The sequence below is a fragment of the Geotrypetes seraphini genome, chromosome 3, assembly GCF_902459505.1.
Source record: "Geotrypetes seraphini chromosome 3, aGeoSer1.1, whole genome shotgun sequence".
Taxonomy (NCBI): domain Eukaryota; kingdom Metazoa; phylum Chordata; class Amphibia; order Gymnophiona; family Dermophiidae; genus Geotrypetes; species Geotrypetes seraphini.
Genome location: NC_047086.1, coordinates 277,014,794 through 277,032,652, shown reverse-complemented (window position 1 = coordinate 277,032,652; position 17,859 = coordinate 277,014,794). Strand labels below are relative to the sequence as shown.

Sequence of the window (17,859 nt, the reverse complement as noted above, 5' to 3'; positions counted from 1 at the left end):
AGAGTTCTTACTACTAAAACCTGGAGCCTTAGCTCTTGGAGGCACTTTTTATCTTCCTAATTCCTGCAAATGTATAGTGCAATATAATTCTCAGAAATATGTTTTCTTTGAGCCATACCAGCTAACGGCTTTTCTATCTATGTCCCCCCTGGAGAGGGAAAAGAAATGAGGGCTTTAATATATTAGACGCCTGATTATCAGTTAACCGTGTTCCACGTATCCTAAGTTTAATATATTTTCTTATTATTCCATTTGTGTTATATCATGGATCTTATTGTGGACTTGAGTGATTAAGTAATATTTTGTTCTTCATAAAATTGGATTAAGTACTATTTTTTTTCTTTTGCTGTAATCACTTTCTGTACAAGTGAATCTTGATTTGTTATTTGAAATTATAAATAAATAAACAAAAAAAACCTAATAGTTGGAAAAATCAAGAGGCACAAACTCCTAAATCTATACCGATTTTTTTTTTTTAAATTCTGACTTCTAATGAAGAAATAAACTGTTCATAATTGAAGAGGACCCTACCCCCTGTAAAATATTAATGTAAGCTTCCAAATATATAATTTATCCTTTCATAGTGTGACAGGGAAGCTCCTGTCACGGTCCGAAAAGCAGTCAGACCAGCTCAGAGCAAAGTCCTTAAACCTGCAGGCACCAGGGTAAAGCAGGAACATCCTGCTGACAACCACAATCTGGCTCAAGCAGCAAGAAAGGAAAGTGGTCAGATTGTGGCTCAGTCTACAATTCAGGCAGGGAGGGCATTGAAAGCTGGAAACATCCCCTATCAATCCTTTCCCAGAGTCAGGGAGAAACCTGAAACCCACTTGAGAAGGGGTGGAGTCAGCCTCCGTAGTGTGCAGGTTGAAAAGCCTCAAATAGGAAATCAGCTAGAGAAGGAGGAGGACACAGCTGGCTCTGATTACGGGAGCCAAACAACCCACGGTGTTCCTAGCTTCCACAGGCTGCCTAATCCCCAGCAGGGATGTCTTGCCAGAGGCCATCTCACAAGGAGGAGCAGGGTAAACCCCAGGAGGTATGGGGACTGGCCCAGTAATACTCAGGGAGAATGGCTGGGCGTTTATCCTGAAGTGAATGTTACAGGAGAGCCAGCCAGCCTTCTGAGAGGGGGATGGGAGGAAAAGCCAGGAGTGGATGTGGGAGTGGAAAGCCAGGGTTCCCAAGAGTGTGAGTGGGAAATGCATAGTGACCTTAGGGATAGTGTGTGTGATGAGGACATGGACCTGGAAGGGTACAGTGTATGAGGGTCCCGTCCATTCCTATAAAAAAAGATTTCTGTTTTGTTTAAACTTGAGCCAGAGCATGGCTGCAAGCAGGGCTGAGGCAGCCCTGCTTAATTAAGTGAGAATGCTTCGGTAAATAACCCAGTGTTCAGACTCCCTAGGAGCAGGAGATAAAGCAGATAAGGGTCAAATCGGGAGGGTCTGAAGACCTTAAAGGGGAGGCGTGGCCCACACAGCCTGTCAGGCAGGGCTGTGAATGTTCCTTGGGAGAACAGCGTGTTAAAGCAAGAAGCAAAGTTAATTTTGTTTATACTGTGACTGTGAAGATAGCCGAGTTGTGAGAAAGCTGGCACGGGCGTGCTCAGCTATAAAGCCAGGAACTGTGGTTAGGAGAAACTGGTAAATCCCAAAGGAGATATGAGACAGTGAAGGCACTGAACTACTGTGGAATTTTGGTTTTGAAATCTGATTATTTTGGTAAAGATGGACTATCCAGTTCCTGAGTCAAGCCCCATATGACTCACCTGGACTGAACTATATGAGAGTACAGGAAGCACCTAAGAAAGTCTAAGAAACCAAGTTTGAATGTTTTTTTTCTTGTTTTCATTTGGGAACACTAATAAACCTGGTGAGGTTCGCAGAAATCCAGTATCCAGGTCTTCCTTCACCTGACCACATAAAGGGCGCAACAAAATTCTTACTTGTGATCCGAGCCGGGCTTTCCCACATACTCGGAGACTGGCCCGGCCACAATAGTTAAAATTCTTTAAACTTATTCAGTTAATTTTTCCAGTCTTAGAAAAATCTGCTTACTTACAAAAGACTTCAAAATCTGCCCAGTTCTAGTAACCAAGAGATGCATCCTGCTTAAATTTAGAAGCTCATGGTCACACTAAATCAGAAACATCCACTAGGATTAGAATTTTCACAGGGACCAATGGACTAAAATTGGGCAGCTGAAACTATCAAGAGTATATTCCTGACACTCAAGGATCTTCACAATGGGGGATATGGGGTAGGCTGATCTCCAGAACTTAATGATAATATTGAAACAGCTGAATCCCCCAAGTATCATCATCTACACACACTTACCTTCTGTATCTTTGAGTCTTATAATTTCATCTCTGGCTTTCCTCCTTTCACTAATATATGAGAATAAACTCTTGTCATTTCACTTTACATCTTATGCCCTTTTATCTTCTGCTCATGCTTTTGCTTCCTGATTTACTTTTTTTTCATTTCTTTTAGCATTTTTTTAATGTTCCTCTTTTTTTTAGCTTATGTATCTTGTGAATGCTACCTTTTTGTTTATTTTTGTAACTACTTCAAGCACAGTCTCTTTAGCTGCATGACTGAGTGCCACTCCTACTTTTCTGCTAGCAATTTTAATGAACAATTAGGTTTAATGCATCAACTTTAAATGCATGCTTTACTTACATGCTTACGTCCACCTGGTATCCTCTCACTGGTATGCTGCTTGTTGTGGCACTCACAGAAGCATGAGGAAAATGCCAGAATGCCCTCCCTTATTACTTTCCAGCTTTGTGATGCATAACCACTGTGTTGCTCAGACAGTTTTTCGTCAATTTTACATCACAAAGCTGGGAGCCAATGAGGGAAGGCGGTGTAGTTCTAGTTTGCTTTTTCTCCTTTGAGTAACAGTGAGATCATGTGGCAGCAGCAGTGACACAACAATGAGAGAACACCTGAGAACAAACGCAAGTGGGCCAGTGGAGGTACAAGCAGTTAAGTGGAAATGGTGCTGCCATCGTGCATATGTAAGACTGTCACTGACTGAAAAGATAGATATAAAGAGACTGGAGAATACAGAAAATCAGGCTTCATTTGCCAAATAATATGTCCCTTGATATTCAGTTGGCGGCGGTCAGTGTTTTTGTAAAGACTCTCCATTGCCAGCTAAATTATGTCCCAATATTCAGTACTGGGCCAGGTCCAGGCACTGATACTGAATATTGGGGCATAATTACAAGTGGTCAGACTGCCCAGAGCTTATGTAGGACCAGCTGATATTCAACCAGGCCCATACAAGAATTATGTGGGCCAACTGAATATCAGGTCGGGCCCCACATTAGTATTTTTCTTTTGTTATTGTTAAAAAAAAAAAAAATGCCTCTTCCTGCTTCCCCGACTATTGCCTTCTGTCTCCAGAGGACTGGAAATTGGCAAATTTCACACCCATCTTCAAGAAGGGATCGAGGGGTGACCCTGGGAACTACAGGCCGGTGAGCCTGACTTCAATTATAGGGAAGATGGTGGAAGCTATGATCAAGGACGACATTTGCGAGCACATCGAGAGGAATGGCCTACTGAGAACAAGCCAGCACGGATTCTGTAAGGGAAGGTCGTGCCTAACGAACCTTCTGTACTTCTTTGAGGGAATAAGCAGTCGGGTGGACAATGGGGAGCCCATAGACATCATTTACCTCGACTTTCAAAAGGCTTTCGACAAGGTGCCACATGAAAGGCTACTTAAGAAGCTGTGGAACCACGGGGTGGGAGGGGATGTGCACAGATGGATCAAGCACTGGTTGTCGGGTAGACTGCAGAGGGTTGGAGTAAAGGGTCAATATTCTGACTGGCGGGGAGTCACGAGCGGTGTGCCACAGGGATCGGTGCTGGGGCCTTTACTCTTTAACATATTCATCAATGACCTGGAAAAGGAGGCAAAATGTGAGGTTATAAAATTCGCAGACGATACCAAACTGTGCGGCAGAGTTAGGACCAGGGAGGAGTGTGAGGACATGCAAAGGGACCTGGACAAGCTGGAAGACTGGGCAAACAAATGGCAAATGCGCTTCAACGTGGACAAATGCAAGGTCATGCATATAGGGAAAAAGAACCCGTTGTTCAACTACAAATTGGGGGGGGTATTGTTGGGAGACAGCAGACTCAAGAGAGACTTGGGTGTGCTGGTGGATGCATCACTGAAGCCATCTGCACAGTGCGCAGCAGCCTCGAAAAAAGCCAACAGGATGCTGGGAATCATAAAGAAGGGCATAGTAACCAGATCACGGGAAGTCATCATGCCATTGTATCGAGCGATGGTGTGTCCACATCTAGAATACTGCGTTCAGTATTGGTCGCCACACCTCAAGAAGGACATGGCGGTACTTGAGAGAGTCCAAAGGAGAGCAACGAAATTGGTAAGAGGGCTGGAACACTGCTCATACGCCGAGAGGCTGGATAGGCTGGGGCTCTTCTCTCTGGAGAAAAGGAGGCTCAGGGGAGATATGATAGAGACCTTCAAGATCATGAGGGGCATAGAGAGGGTGGATAGGGACAGATTCTTCAGACTGAAGGGGACAACAAGTACGAGGGGGCATTCGGAGAAACTGAAGGGAGACAGGTTCAAAACAAATGCAAGGAAATTTTTTTTCACACAAAGGGTCGTGGACACTTGGAATGAGCTACCGGAGGAAGTGATCAGGCAGAGTACGGTACAGGGATTCAAACAGGGATTGGACGGATTTCTGAGGGATAAAGGGATCGTGGGATACTGAGGGAGGAGCTGGGATGTAACACAAGTATAGGAAGTTAACCAGGTAATGAGTATAAACCAACCAGGTCGTGCATGTGCAAGACCGGAGGGCTAGGACTTCGAAAGGAAGGCAGGACTTAAATGGGAAACCAAGGTGGCAAGGGAGCCCCTTCTGATGATTCAGACAGGTCTTGACCTGTTTGGGCCGCCGCGGGAGCGGACTGCTGGGCAGGATGGACCTGTGGTCTGACCCGGCAGAGGCACTGCTTATGTTCTTATGTTCTTATGTCCTCTTGCCTCCACCGGTGTTAAAGCCCCCCTGTCTGGCCAACCCCTCCCAATTTGTAGCTAGAAACCCCTGGGCCTACCTACATATCTGGTGGTCCAGCAGGGGTATTCGGGGGCAAGAGCACAACATAAGGACATGGCAGCCATTTTGACAAGGTGCCGTGAGGGGGCTAAACTTTTGCCCCTGAAGACCCCTGCTGGACCACCAGGTGCAGGAGACTCTACCTACAAATTGGGAGGAGGTGGCCAGGTGGTAGTGGGGAGCTTTAACTCCTACATAGGGTGGGGGAGGGGAGAGAGAAGGCATTCATTGGGGGAAAGGGGGGGCGAGTTTTTGTTTTAAAAAAAAACTTTTTCAGACCCCGACCCAATATTTAGCTGGGACCTGCATAAGATGAGCATATATGGTAATAAGGTTGAAGACTGGCAACTATAGAGATAAGGGTCATAATCCTAGAGTGCACATCCTATACTTTCCAACCTCTCACTTTCCATCTGGCACTCAGTCACCAAACACTGAAATTAGGCCTAGGTTTACAGATTTCAAAGAGGAGCCAAGAACCTGAAGGTGTACCAGAGTCCAAGTGCTGGGAGTGGAGTACTGTTGGCAGGCAGATTGAGGCTCTGGGGTTATATCTCCATTTTTAAAAATATTTTCTACCTTTCTGCTTTTTCTACTTGATTATAAAATCCAGTGCATAAATGTTTGCTTTAAGTCATAAAACTGCTTAAACAAAAATAAGAGAATTGAGGTATGGCTTGGCTACAATACAAGATGGGCGGGTGATTCTATAGCTCTTCCCTTAGCAGCACTATTCAGCCAATTTGTCAGCACAGGAGGTCACATTTACTCTCAAAAAGTGAATATTCTGATTTGTGAAAACTTCTACAGCAGATATGGCTTCAGGAAGACAGTCCAGATTAGAGACAGTATTTGCTGTGGGGGCCTCAGCTAAACAGGCTAAGCCAGACCCACCAACTCTATCAAAAGTGCCACTTCCTAAAGATACCTCAGAAATGTTTGAACAAGTGTTACTGGAGCTGAAATCTATAAGAGATATGCTTCAAGATAATACAAGTTCTCAATCTCTCACAGCAGTTAAAGGTATGTGATGCAAGGACTGGACAGTTAGAACACTGGCTTTCTGAGGTGGTAGGCAGTTTGAATAAATTTCAAACTGACCATAAAGCTGTGGCTCGTCTGACTAAAGAATTGGAGGATGCTAACAACAGAAATAGGAGAAATAACATTAGAGTATTAGGGCTCCCAGAGGGGGTAGAGGGCTCAGATGCTGTATCTTTTCATGAAGATTTATTGCCCAAGCTGCTCTCCCTCAATCTGAAGTATCCATTGGAAATAGAAAGAGCACATCCCATTCCATCAAGGGCTTCTAACAGTCAAAATGGTCCCAGGCCTATGATATTCAGGATACTGTGTTTTCAACAGGCTATGGACATTTTATCTACCGCTAAACAAATGAAGTCACTGAAATGGCAGGAAACAAAAATACATTTTCTCCAGGATTTTGTTAAAGTTACTTCAGGCTTAAGAAAGCAATTCCTGCTTCTCCAACCTCAGCTGCGGCAGTTGGGAGCAAAATATGGGCTGCTGTATCCAGCAGTGATGAAGATAACATTCAACAACAAAACCAGCCACTTTGATGACCTGATTAAACTACAGGAATACATTAATCAGCACTTAGATCCAATGACATAGGAGAGCACAAGAAATAAATCTTTATTTTAATTTGGTTTTCTAATGGGCATTATACAAAATTCTAGATAAGTAATAGGTTTGAATTTATTGAATTCAGGGTTTTTTTAATAAGACTTGCAGAGACATCAGACCTTTTCCTCTTTCCTGCCTCTCTAAAGTACCAGTGTTCTCTCCATTCCTTCAAATATATACTGGGCTCTGTTATTTGTGCAGAATTCTATGTCTTATTCTTGGTCTTTCATTATTATTTATATATTTTATAAAGGTGACTGCAACCAAAGGTGGGCACCTTTTATGACAGCTGCATGTTGTGACAGGGAAGCCCCTGTCCCAATGAAAAGAACATTTAAACCTCCCCAGCATGCATCAAGCAGCGCTGGAAAACCTGGCCTGGAGCAGGCACAGCTGACTCAGCCAGGAGGAAAGGTGCAGAGGCAGGGTTTTGCACAACCTAACAGCCAGGGGGGAAGGGCACTGCAAACTATCGATCCTTTCCTCAGAGGGAGAAACCTAAAACCAACCCAGGAGGGGGTGGGGTCAGCACTCGTGGTGTCCGGGACAAGGTGCCTCAAATAGAAGGGAGGCAGAGTAAGCAGGGGAGCTCAGCTGGCTCCAATCAAGGGAGGCCAGCAACCAGTCGAGGCTGCAGCTTCCAAAGTTTGCCTATTCCTCACCCCAGCCAGTGTTCCCGCTAAGCTGCGCTGGCCTGCGCTCGCGCACAAAATATTACATCGCAGCGCACAAGTTTCTCTTCACAGCGCACACACGCGTCGCAAAGGTAAGGGGAGGTAAGGTAAGGGGACGCATTGGGGGGATTGCACTTCCCCACAATTGCCATGCTTCGGTTCCTCGTCTTCCTTCCTTCCTCCCCCCCCGCGGGACCCTGCGGCACCATCAACTCTTACTCCCTCTAATGTCGGCCCTGCAGCTCCAGACTTCCTCGCACCTTCTCCCCTCCCCCTTTGGATCGCTATTATTTTAAATGTTATAGCCGCGGAGCTGTATCCATCAGTGGAGATGTCTAACCTCGGCCTGCCCCGGAACTCTTACTGCAACAGTGACTTCCTGTTCCTGCCTAGACGGGCGGCTGCTGCAGTAAGAGTTCCGGGGCAGGCCGAGGTTAGACATCTCCACTGATGGATACAGCTCCGCGGCTATAACAGCTCCTGCAGCTCTGCACTTCCCCACAATTGCCATGCTTCGGTTCCTCTTCTTCCTTCCTTCCTCCCCCCCCCCCCGCGGGACCCTGCGGCACCATCAACTCTTATTCCCTCTAATGTCGGCCCTGCAGCTCCAGACTTCCTCGCACCTTCTCCCCTCCCCCTTTGGATCGCTATTATTTTAAATGTTATAGCCGCGGAGCTGTATCCATCAGTGGAGATGTCTAACCTCGGCCTGCCCCGGAACTCTTACTGCAGCAGCCGCCCATCTAGGCAGGAACAGGAAGTCACTGTTGCAGTAAGAGTTCCGGGGCAGGCCGAGGTTAGACATCTCCACTGATGGATACAGCTCCGCGGCTATAACATTTAAAATAATAGCGATCCAAAGGGGGAGGGGAGAAGGTGCGAGGAAGTCTGGAGCTGCAGGGCCGACATTAGAGGGAGTAAGAGTTGATGGTGCCGCAGGGTCCCGCGGGGGGGGGGGGAGGAAGAAGAGGAACCGAAGCATGGCAATTGTGGGGAAGTGCAGAGCTGCAGGGAAGAGTGTTGCGGTACCCAGCTGGAGGGAGAAGGAAGATGAGGGAGGGAATTAAAGGAGATGCCAGGGCTTGGAGCGTAGGAGGAAGGTATGCCAGTCTAAGGGAAAAGGAAGGGGGAGATGTGAGAGCATGGAGGGGGAGCGAAAGATGGAAGAAAAGGAAAGGAGAGAGATGCCAGAGAATCAGGGAAGGGGAGATACCAGACTATGAGGAGAGGTGTGGGAGAGGGAAGGCGAGGAGAGAGATGCCAGACCAATGGGGTGAAAGGAGAGATGGAAGGGGGAGGCATACAGTTTCTGGAAGGGGCATAGAAGGAGAGAAGATGCCATATAGGGGAAGAGAGACGGCAGACAGTGGATGGAAGGAAGAGAGTTACAAGAAGATGAGGAAAGGAGAAACCACAGAAGACAAAGGTAGAAAAAAATTTCTATTTATTTATTGCTTTAGGAGACATGTGTCACTGTTTCTGTGAAGCATTGTATGCAGAGTCCAGCTTCTTGCTGGTTCAATTTAACCTTTGTCTATGTATTTTTATTTTATCCCCCCTTTTACAAAACTGTGAAGCGTTTTTAGCACCAGCCTTGGTGGTAGCAGCTCTGATGCTCAGAATTTTATGAGCATCAGAGCTGTTACCTCCGTAGCTAAAATCCACACTACAGTTTTGTAAAAGAGGGAGGGGTTAGTTTGTGATTACATATTCCTTACTAGGCGAAGGTGTTTTCTGTGTTCTGTGTGTTTTCTGTTAGGATTGACGGTGTAGGATTGATCTGTGCTGGTCTGGCTTGTTTAGTTTTACAATGGGTGTATTGATGTACTGCTCACTGCAATATGTAAGATGCTGCCTTTTCCTAGGTACTCATGTGTGACGTGTGGTTTGTTACTAAAAATCATGTTTTTCTTACAGATGGGGGGGGGGTGCCAAAAAATGATGGGCCCCGGATGTTACATATGCTAGGTACGCCACTGTATGTAAAGATACCAGAAAGCTGGCGTAGCAAAAACTTCTAAGTTTTGAGTATTTAACCCTCCCACAATCTCACGGGCACTCGTTTCAAGTTTATTGAGATTTTGATTTAAACGCAATATCAAATATTTTCAATGCGTATAACAAAAATAAATTTGGGGAAATAAATAAAACCATTTGAACCAGTGTTCCCGCTAAGCTGCGCTGGCGCACAAAATATTACATCGCAGCGCACACGTTTCTCGTCACAGCGCACAATCGGAAGAGGCGTACGGCAGATGGCAGGGCGGCGAGAGGAGAATCGGGCGAGTTGGCTCATAACTTGCTGGCGCCCGATATTTTTGGCTCACGGTGAAAAAAGTTTGCTCACAACACCCGCCCGCTTAGAGGGAACACTGCCCAGGACGCTATACAGAGGTCCGCCCAGCAGGAGAGAGATTGTAAGCCCTGGGAGATTTCTTGCCTTGCCCAACAGACCCTGGGAGGGTGACCCGGGAGGTTTGTCTTGGGGAGAAAATGTTAGCAGAGAGCTGACAGGCAGGCAAGGAGGGGGAGGAGAGGAACAGCCCAAGCTAGGGACTTGGAGATACCGCCTGGACTCCCTGACTTTTGAGGGGGTAATGATTAGTGTTCCCGATGATAATGAATGGGAGGAGGACATGGATACCGGGGAAGAATGAGATATGAGGGCTGGTGGAGAATTCCCAAGCTAATGCAGGCTGTACACAAGGCAGAAGCAGCTCTACCTAAATTAAGGGTAATTTAAGGGAAGTCTGTTTGCCAGGCTTTCCAGTTAACTCCCACAGACTCCAGAGGGAAAGTTCTGAGTTTTGGTTCCTTCTGGGAGGGAGACAATTGGGGAGAGAAACGTGTGCTTGCAGCGGGAGTGACTGACTGTGTGAATGAAGAAACACTGGCTGGGAATTGCCAGCCTGCCCAGGAGGAAGGCGTGGGTCCATGAAAACTGAGCACACTTTTGAATGTATGTTTGGAATACGTTTTGTTTTTCTGCTTCTAAAGACTGTGAGGGGGTGCCCAATATAAAGCTCAGGGCAGGTAGCCCACACTGGAGCGAGAGTGATTGTTTTACTGGACTCATGGAATATTGACTTGTTGGACCAATTTTTGTTTACCTTATTCCTGGAAGTGTTAATAAACCGGAGAACCATTTTTTTTCTGAAAATCCTTTTCCTGGTTTTTCTTTCTGACAGCCATACAAAAGGCGCTACATAAATCTGCCTGTAGTCTGCGGCGAGCTTCCCATCTACTCGGGAACTGGCCCGGCCACAGGAATTTGGTGGCAGTGGTGGGATATAGCGTTGCCCACAGGCTGGTGAAGGAACTGCAGCAGAAAAAGTTTGGAAAAAAAAAATAATTTTGAAAAAAATATTGTGAAGAATTGTTTTTTTTTCCTTCTTCCTCTCTGTTTGGATTTGGAACTGAACATAATAGACTGAACTGTGTGCCTTTTCAGAGGGGAAAAGTATTGCCTAAGGTACTGTGTTGAAAAGCAGGCAACTAACCCCAGGATTCGAACCCGGACTGTGGGACAATTGGAATTTTTTGGGGGGTTTGGAATCCTGAGTCTTGGATAACAAAGTAACGCTAACTGGGCTATCCAGAGCCAGTGGGAGTGGATTACAAAAGTCAAGCCGGAAGCAAGGTGCCCAGTCAGAAGGTGTGGTTCCGGAGCGGCATAAGGAGCAGCAGTGAGGTGCCCAGGGGAGCAGACTGCTGATCGGAGGAGAGGAACCAGACGTGCAAGCTGTGGTCCGGAGATCCTGGTCGGAAGAGTGGCTGGGAAGGCCCTAAGATCCCATCGCTAAGACACATCAGACCCTAAGGTCTTTACTTAGGGAGGGCTGGTGTGGATTGGAGGGTTAGGGGACCAGAGAGCTCTGGACAAGGGCAGAGAGGGGAAAGTTCCCAAAAGCTTCTGGTGCCGCACTTGGGTTTCCTTTCTCTCTGATTTATTCGTTGCAGGATGGAGGCATCCAAATTGTTGATGGGGCTGGAGACGGAGATGCACAAGCTCCAACAAAGCTTCCAGGTCATGTTACAAACCCAGGCGGACCTATGGAAAGCGGACCATCAAGCCAAGCAATCCAGACACACCGAACTATTGCAGCAGATGACGGCACAGATCCAGTCCATCAATAACCTGGTTCAGAGACCTGCAGTGCCAGTGGCCGGCAGCGCTGGAGCAGTTGGCGGTCTGGTAGGAGCTCCTTTTGGGGAGCCAATAAGACTTAATAAGTTAGCTGCAGATGATTGCATCCAAGACTTTCTGGTGGGGTTTGAGAGGGTGGCCGTTGCCTCGCGCTGGCCGGTAGACCAATGGTCTGTAAGGTTAGTACCCTGCCTGGGAGAGCCTTGGAGGCTTATCAAACTCTGTCGACCGAACAAGCGGCTGACTACCAGGTCCTAAAACAGACCTTACTGGACTACTTGGGGCAGTCACACGAGTGATACCATGTCCAATTTCGGGCCGTACGAATGATCCTGAAAGAGCGCCCTAAGGTGCTAATACAAAGGCTTAAGCGGTTGTGTGAGAGGTGGTTGCAGCCGCAGTTAAAGGACGTGCAACAGATTATGGATGAGTTGGTGAGGGAGCAAGTACTGGAGGCCATGCCTCTCGAGGCCACTCTATGGCTAAAACGGAAAGGGCCCCAATCCTTAGAGCAGTTAAGTCAGGATTTAGAATGTTACCTGGGGGCTGAGGAACTCCAGGAGATTCAGGGTCTATCCTCAAGGGGGAAAAAGGTAATGGTAGCGGCCCAGGGAGGGTCTGCCATGGCACCCAAAGTTATGGTGGAGGTGGAGGGGGTACCAATGATGGCCCTGGTGGATTCAGGGCGGATCAATCCCTTATTGCCCTCTCCACGTGGGCTGATATTGTGAGGAAGGTGGGTCCGGAGTGTGTTCGTCCCACCAGGGAGGTGACATTGACCTGTGTGCATGGGGTTTCCACCCCGTATGCTCTGAGGAGGGTGAACATTTAGTATGAGGGCCAAAGAAGCTGGGGGACGCTAGCCCTGGTATCCTGACCCTCAGTTTCCTTAATTCTGGGAAGGGATTGGACGGGGTTCGAAGCCTATGGGCAGAGGGGGATAAGTCTGGCTAACAAGCAGAAGACAAAAGGGGCGCCAAGGCGTGACGCGGGTAAATAGCAGCAGGCCAGTTCCTTTCGTCCCTGGATACCGGGTGAGGTATTGGCAAAGTTCCCAGTTTTTGCCCAGGAACAGAAGGGGGATGAGGTCCTAAAGCATGGGAACAAGTTCAGGAGCCCTCAAGTGTATACCCCAGATTCAGGGAGGATGGAGGTTTACTGTATAGGGAAACCCTACGAAAGGGAGGGGGCAGGCCTTGGAAACAATTGGTGGTGCCCAGGGTATTCCGGCATATCATCCTGAAATTGGCCCATGAACATCCCTTGGCTGGACACCGGGGCAGGGATAATACCTTGGAGCAGATTTTAGCCCGATTCTATTGGCCAGGTATTTATAAGGAAGTAAAAGAGTTTTGAGAAACCTGTTCCTCATGTCAGAAGGTGACTGGAAGTAAACCGCCCAAGGCACCATTGATACCGTTGCCCAGAGTTGAGGAGCCCCTGGTGCGAATAGGGGTGGACATTGTGGGGCCTTTGGATAAAAGTCAGCGGGGCCACGAATATATGCTGGTGGTCATAGATTATGCCACCCGGTTCCCATGGGGAGTACCCCTCAGGTCTACCTAAGCCCCAATTCTTGTACAGGAGTTAACAAAAATCTTCTGCCAGGTGGGGTTCCCCCAGGAGGTATTAACGGATAGAGGTACCAATTTCCAGTCGGGAGTATTTGAGATCTTCCTCAGTGCCTTTGGTATTTGTCATTTGAACACATCAGCTTATCATCCTCAGGCTAACGGTCTGGTTGAACGCTTCAACCATACTCTGAAGAGGATGATAAGGAAAGGAGCGGCAGGAGAAATTAGAGATTGGGATCTGTGGGTTCCCTTTTGTCTATGCGGCACGGGAAAACAGACAGGGGTCCCTGGGGGTATCTCCCTTTGAACTTCTTTACGGGAGACCTCCACGTGGGTCTTATGGATGTGATCAAGGAAGAGTGGGAGCCTCGGAGGGAACAGGATATGAACATCGTGTCGTATCTACAGGGTATGCGGGGTAACATAGAAACATAGAATATGACGGCAGAAAAGGGCTATAGCCCATCAAGTCTGCCCACTACAATGACCCACCCCCCTGACTTTACTCCCTTAGAGATCCCACGTGAATGTCCCATTTTCTCTTAAAATCTGACATGCTGCTGGCCTTAATCACCTGTAGAGGTAGACTGTTCCAATGATCGACCACCCTTTCTGTGAAGAAGTATTTCCTGGAATCACCTCAAAATTTCCCTCCTCTGATTTTCAGCGGATGCCCTCTGGTGGTCGAATGACCTATAGGACAGAAGATATCATCTTCCACCTCGATACGGCCCGTGACATATTTGAACGTCTCAATCATGTCCCCCCTCTCTCTTCGTTCCTCTAGTGAGTACAGCTGCAATTTATTTAGCCTTTCTTCATACGTGAGATCCCTGAGCCCCGAGACCATCCTGGTGGCCATTCGCTGAACTGACTCAATTCGCCGCACATCTTTCCGGTAGTGTGGCCTCCAGAATTGAACACAATACTCCAAATGAGGTCTCACCATGGATCTGTACAGTGGCATTATCACTTCAGGTCTCCTGCTGACAAAACCCCTACGGATACAACCCATCATTTGCCTTGCCTTGGAGGAAGCCTTTTCCACTTGATTGGCAGCCTTCATGTCATCACTAATGATCACCCCTAAATCACGTTCCGCCGTGGTCCTAGCCAAGGTCTCACCATTTAGTGTGTAAGTTCTGCATGGATTTCCCTTACCCAGGTGCATTACTTTACACTTTTTAGCATTAAAGCATAGCTGCCAAGTCGATGACCACTGTTCCAGTAGTAGTAGGTCCTGTATCATACTGTCAGGCAAAATGCTTTTGCCTACTATGTTGCACAGTTTGGCGTCATCGGCAAACAAAGATACTTTTCCTCTAAGCCCTTGGGTCATATCACCTATGAATAAGTTGAATAGAATCGGGCCCAAGACCGAGCCCTGTGGTACTCCACTGGTCACATCTGAAGTTTTGGAGGGGGTACCATTAACTACTACCTTTTGAAGTCTACCGTGTAGCCAGTCCCTAACCCATGTAGTTAGTGTGTCCCCTAATCCCAGCGATTTCAGCTTGTTCAATAACCTGCGGTGTGGGACGCTATCAAAAGCTTTGCTGAAATCCAAATAAATCACGTCCAGAGACTCCCTGGCATCCAGTTGTCTATTTACCCAGTCAAAGAAGCCAATCAGATTAGATTGGCAGGACCTGCCCTTGGTAAATCCGTGTTGGTGGGGATCACGTAGGTTTTCTTCATCCAGGATTGTTTCAAGTTTCTGCTTGATCAGTGTTTCCATAAGCTTGCTCACTATGGATGTGAGACTCACTGGTCTGTAATTTGCCTTCTCTGTCCTGCAGCCTTTTTTGTGAAGTGGAATAACGTTGGCTGTCTTCCAGTCCAAGGGAACTCTTCCGGTACGTAGGGAAAGATTGAAGAGTACGGCTAACGGTTCTGCCAGGACTTGGCTGAACTCTCTGAGGACCCTGGGGTGTATGTTGTCTGGTCCCATGGCTTTGTTTACTTGGAGTCTTGAAAGTTCGTAGTAGACGCTGCTGGGCGTAAACTCGAAATCTTGAAACGGGTCTTTCTGGTTGTCTCTTGTCTGTAACTGCGGACCGGCTCCCGGCACTTAACAGGTGAAGACTGAGCAGAAGTATTCGTTTAGTAGTTCTGCCTTGGCAGAATCCGATTCTGCATAGTTTCCGTCCGATTTCCTAAGGCGTTCTATCCCATCTTTGTTTCTTTTCCTGTCACTAATATACCTGAAGAAGGATTTATCCCCTTTCTTAATGTTCTGTGCTAGATCTTCTTCTGTTCGGAGTTTGGCCTATCTGACTGCCTTTTTGACTGCTCTAGATCTGACCAGATAGTCTTCTTTCGCCCGCTTTCCAAAATATTTGTAGGCAATAAATGCTTCTTTTTTCTCTTTGATGAGGTTTGAAATTTCTGAGCTGAACCACTGGGGTCTTTTGTTTCTCCTGCACTTGCTAACTGTTTTTATGTAGCGGTTTGTAGCTTCGTGTAAGGTGACTTTCAGAGTTGACCACATAGTCTCCACATTGTCAGTTTCTGCTTGGTTATACAGCTCCCGGTGGACATAATCTCCCATGAGGTCGAAGTCTGTGCCTCTAAAGTTGAGGACCCTCGTCACTGTGTGAGAGTGAGAGAACTAACAAAGTTAAGCCAATAAGCCCTTCAGGGAAGCCAGGCCAAACAGAAGGCCTACTACGACCAGAGAACGCGCACCCGTGATCTGTCTGTAGGGGATAGGGTCCTGGTCCTAGTACCCGATGATTCCCATAAGTTTGCGGGTCGGTGGAGGGGTCCGGGGGAAGTTGTGGATAGGTTAAATATAGTAGATTACTGGGTGCGGGATGATAAGGGGCGGGAACAACCTTTTACGTTAACTTATTGAAACCCTGGAAGGAACGAGTGGTGTTATATACCCGGGGTGGAGGGGAGGAAGACGAGGAGTTAGGACCCCAGATAGTGGAAATAGGACCAGCAGGCTCACCCAAGATAGGGGAGACCTTGACGGGGCCAGAAGGATGAAATGAAACTGTTGTTGGGGAGGTTCTCAGCGGTGTTGTCCTCACGGCCGGGGTACACTAAATAGGGGAAGCATGAAATCCTTACGGCCCTGGGGAAGATTGTGCGGTACCGGCCCTACAGGCTGCCTGAAAGTAGACGAGAAGAAGTGAAACGACTGGTAAAAGAGATGTTAGACTTGGGAGTGATTGAGGAATCACATAGTCCCTGGAACAGTCCCATTGTGTTGGTGCTCAAGTCGGATGGGACCACCCGATTTTGTATAGATTTTGGGGGGTTAACGCCATTTCAGAGTTCGATGCGTATCCCATGCCTCGGATTGAGGCCCGTATTTGTCCACTTTAGATTTATGTAAGGGCTACTGGCAGATTCCCTTGGCGGAGGGGGGCCAAACAAAAGACCGCCTTCCAGACACCCCAGGGTCTCTTCCAGTTTCGCCGCATGCCATTTGGCTTGCATGGCGTGGTGGTAAGTTGTTAAAGAATAGTGAACAAGGTTCTAGAAGGGCATGAGGACTACGCCGCCGCGTACATGGATGACATCATCATATTTACCCAGACCTGGCAAGAACACTTGGGGGCGGTGAAAGCGGTGTTGTTAGCTTTGGGGAAGGCAGGACTCACTGTTAATCCCACAAAATGCTGGTTTGGACAAACCCAGGTGAAGTACTTAGGATACCAGGTGGGGCAAGGGCAAATTCGTCCGTTACTAGACAAAGTGGGGTGCATCAAGGAGTATCCCCGACCCCAAGCAAAAGACAATTAAGAGGCTTCCTGGGATTAGTGGGGTACTATTGTAGGTTTATACCTCGCTTTTCGGAGAGGGCCGCGCCCCTCACGGATATGTTGAGGAAGAATTTGCCTACTCAGTTGACATGGTCAGACCAGGCGAATAGGGGGTTTGAACAACTTAGGGAGTGCTTGTGTCACGACCCAGTATTAAAAGGGGTGGATTTTGAAAGACCTTTCCTCTTACAGAGCGATGCTTCACAGGAGGGATTGGGTTGCTCCAAGTGTTGGAGAGATCATTGTTGAAGCGAACCTGATAGGTTCGGGACGGAAGGAAACCATGAAACCAGTTTAGCACTTCGCTTCTAATGCCAATAGCGTCTAGACACTGTAGCAAATTCGCATGGTCTACAAGGTTAAAGGCAGAGCTTATGTCGAGTTGCATGATCAGGGCACTGAGGCCTTTGCTTAAAAGTAGGTGCAAGTAATCTAAGATGGCCGCAATTACCGTTTCTGTGCTGAAAAGCGGTCTAAAGCCGGATTGAGTCTCATGAATGAGTGAGAACTGGTCTAGATATTCCATTAATTGGGAGTGTACCAGCCCCTCCATGATCTTTACAAAGAGTGGTATGGAAGCAATTGGTCTGTAGTTGGAAACTAGGGCTGACGATTCTTTGCTATTTTTTAGGATAGGGGTTATTATTATGTGGCCTTTGTTGGTGAGGAATTTTCCGTTTTTCAGGTTATGGGCTAAATAGTGCAGTAGAGATAGTTTAAATTCAAGTAGTGCCGCTTTCATGATTTCCGGGGGACATGAGTCCAGGAAGCAGTATGATTTGGAGTATTTGTTGTATAATTTGGTATAGTTATTCCAATCTATGTCTTGAAATGAATCCCAGAACATGTCTGCAAGGGTTTCATTTCCTTGTGTGTTAGCTATATGGTGTTCATTAGGTTCTTCTGTTGGGCAATTGTTTCTTAG

General features: G+C 47.3%; 1 long non-coding RNA gene across 1 annotated transcript in view; it reads left to right on the top strand.

The window, feature by feature from the left end:
• The first annotated feature begins 912 nt into the window (after positions 1 to 912).
• LOC117356457 overlaps positions 913 to 17,859 on the top strand; it is a 69,653-nt gene continuing 52,706 nt past the window's right edge. The window contains exon 1 of the long non-coding RNA XR_004538645.1: positions 913 to 1,039. This is a non-coding gene — a long non-coding RNA (uncharacterized LOC117356457). The remainder of the gene's footprint in view (positions 1,040 to 17,859) is intronic.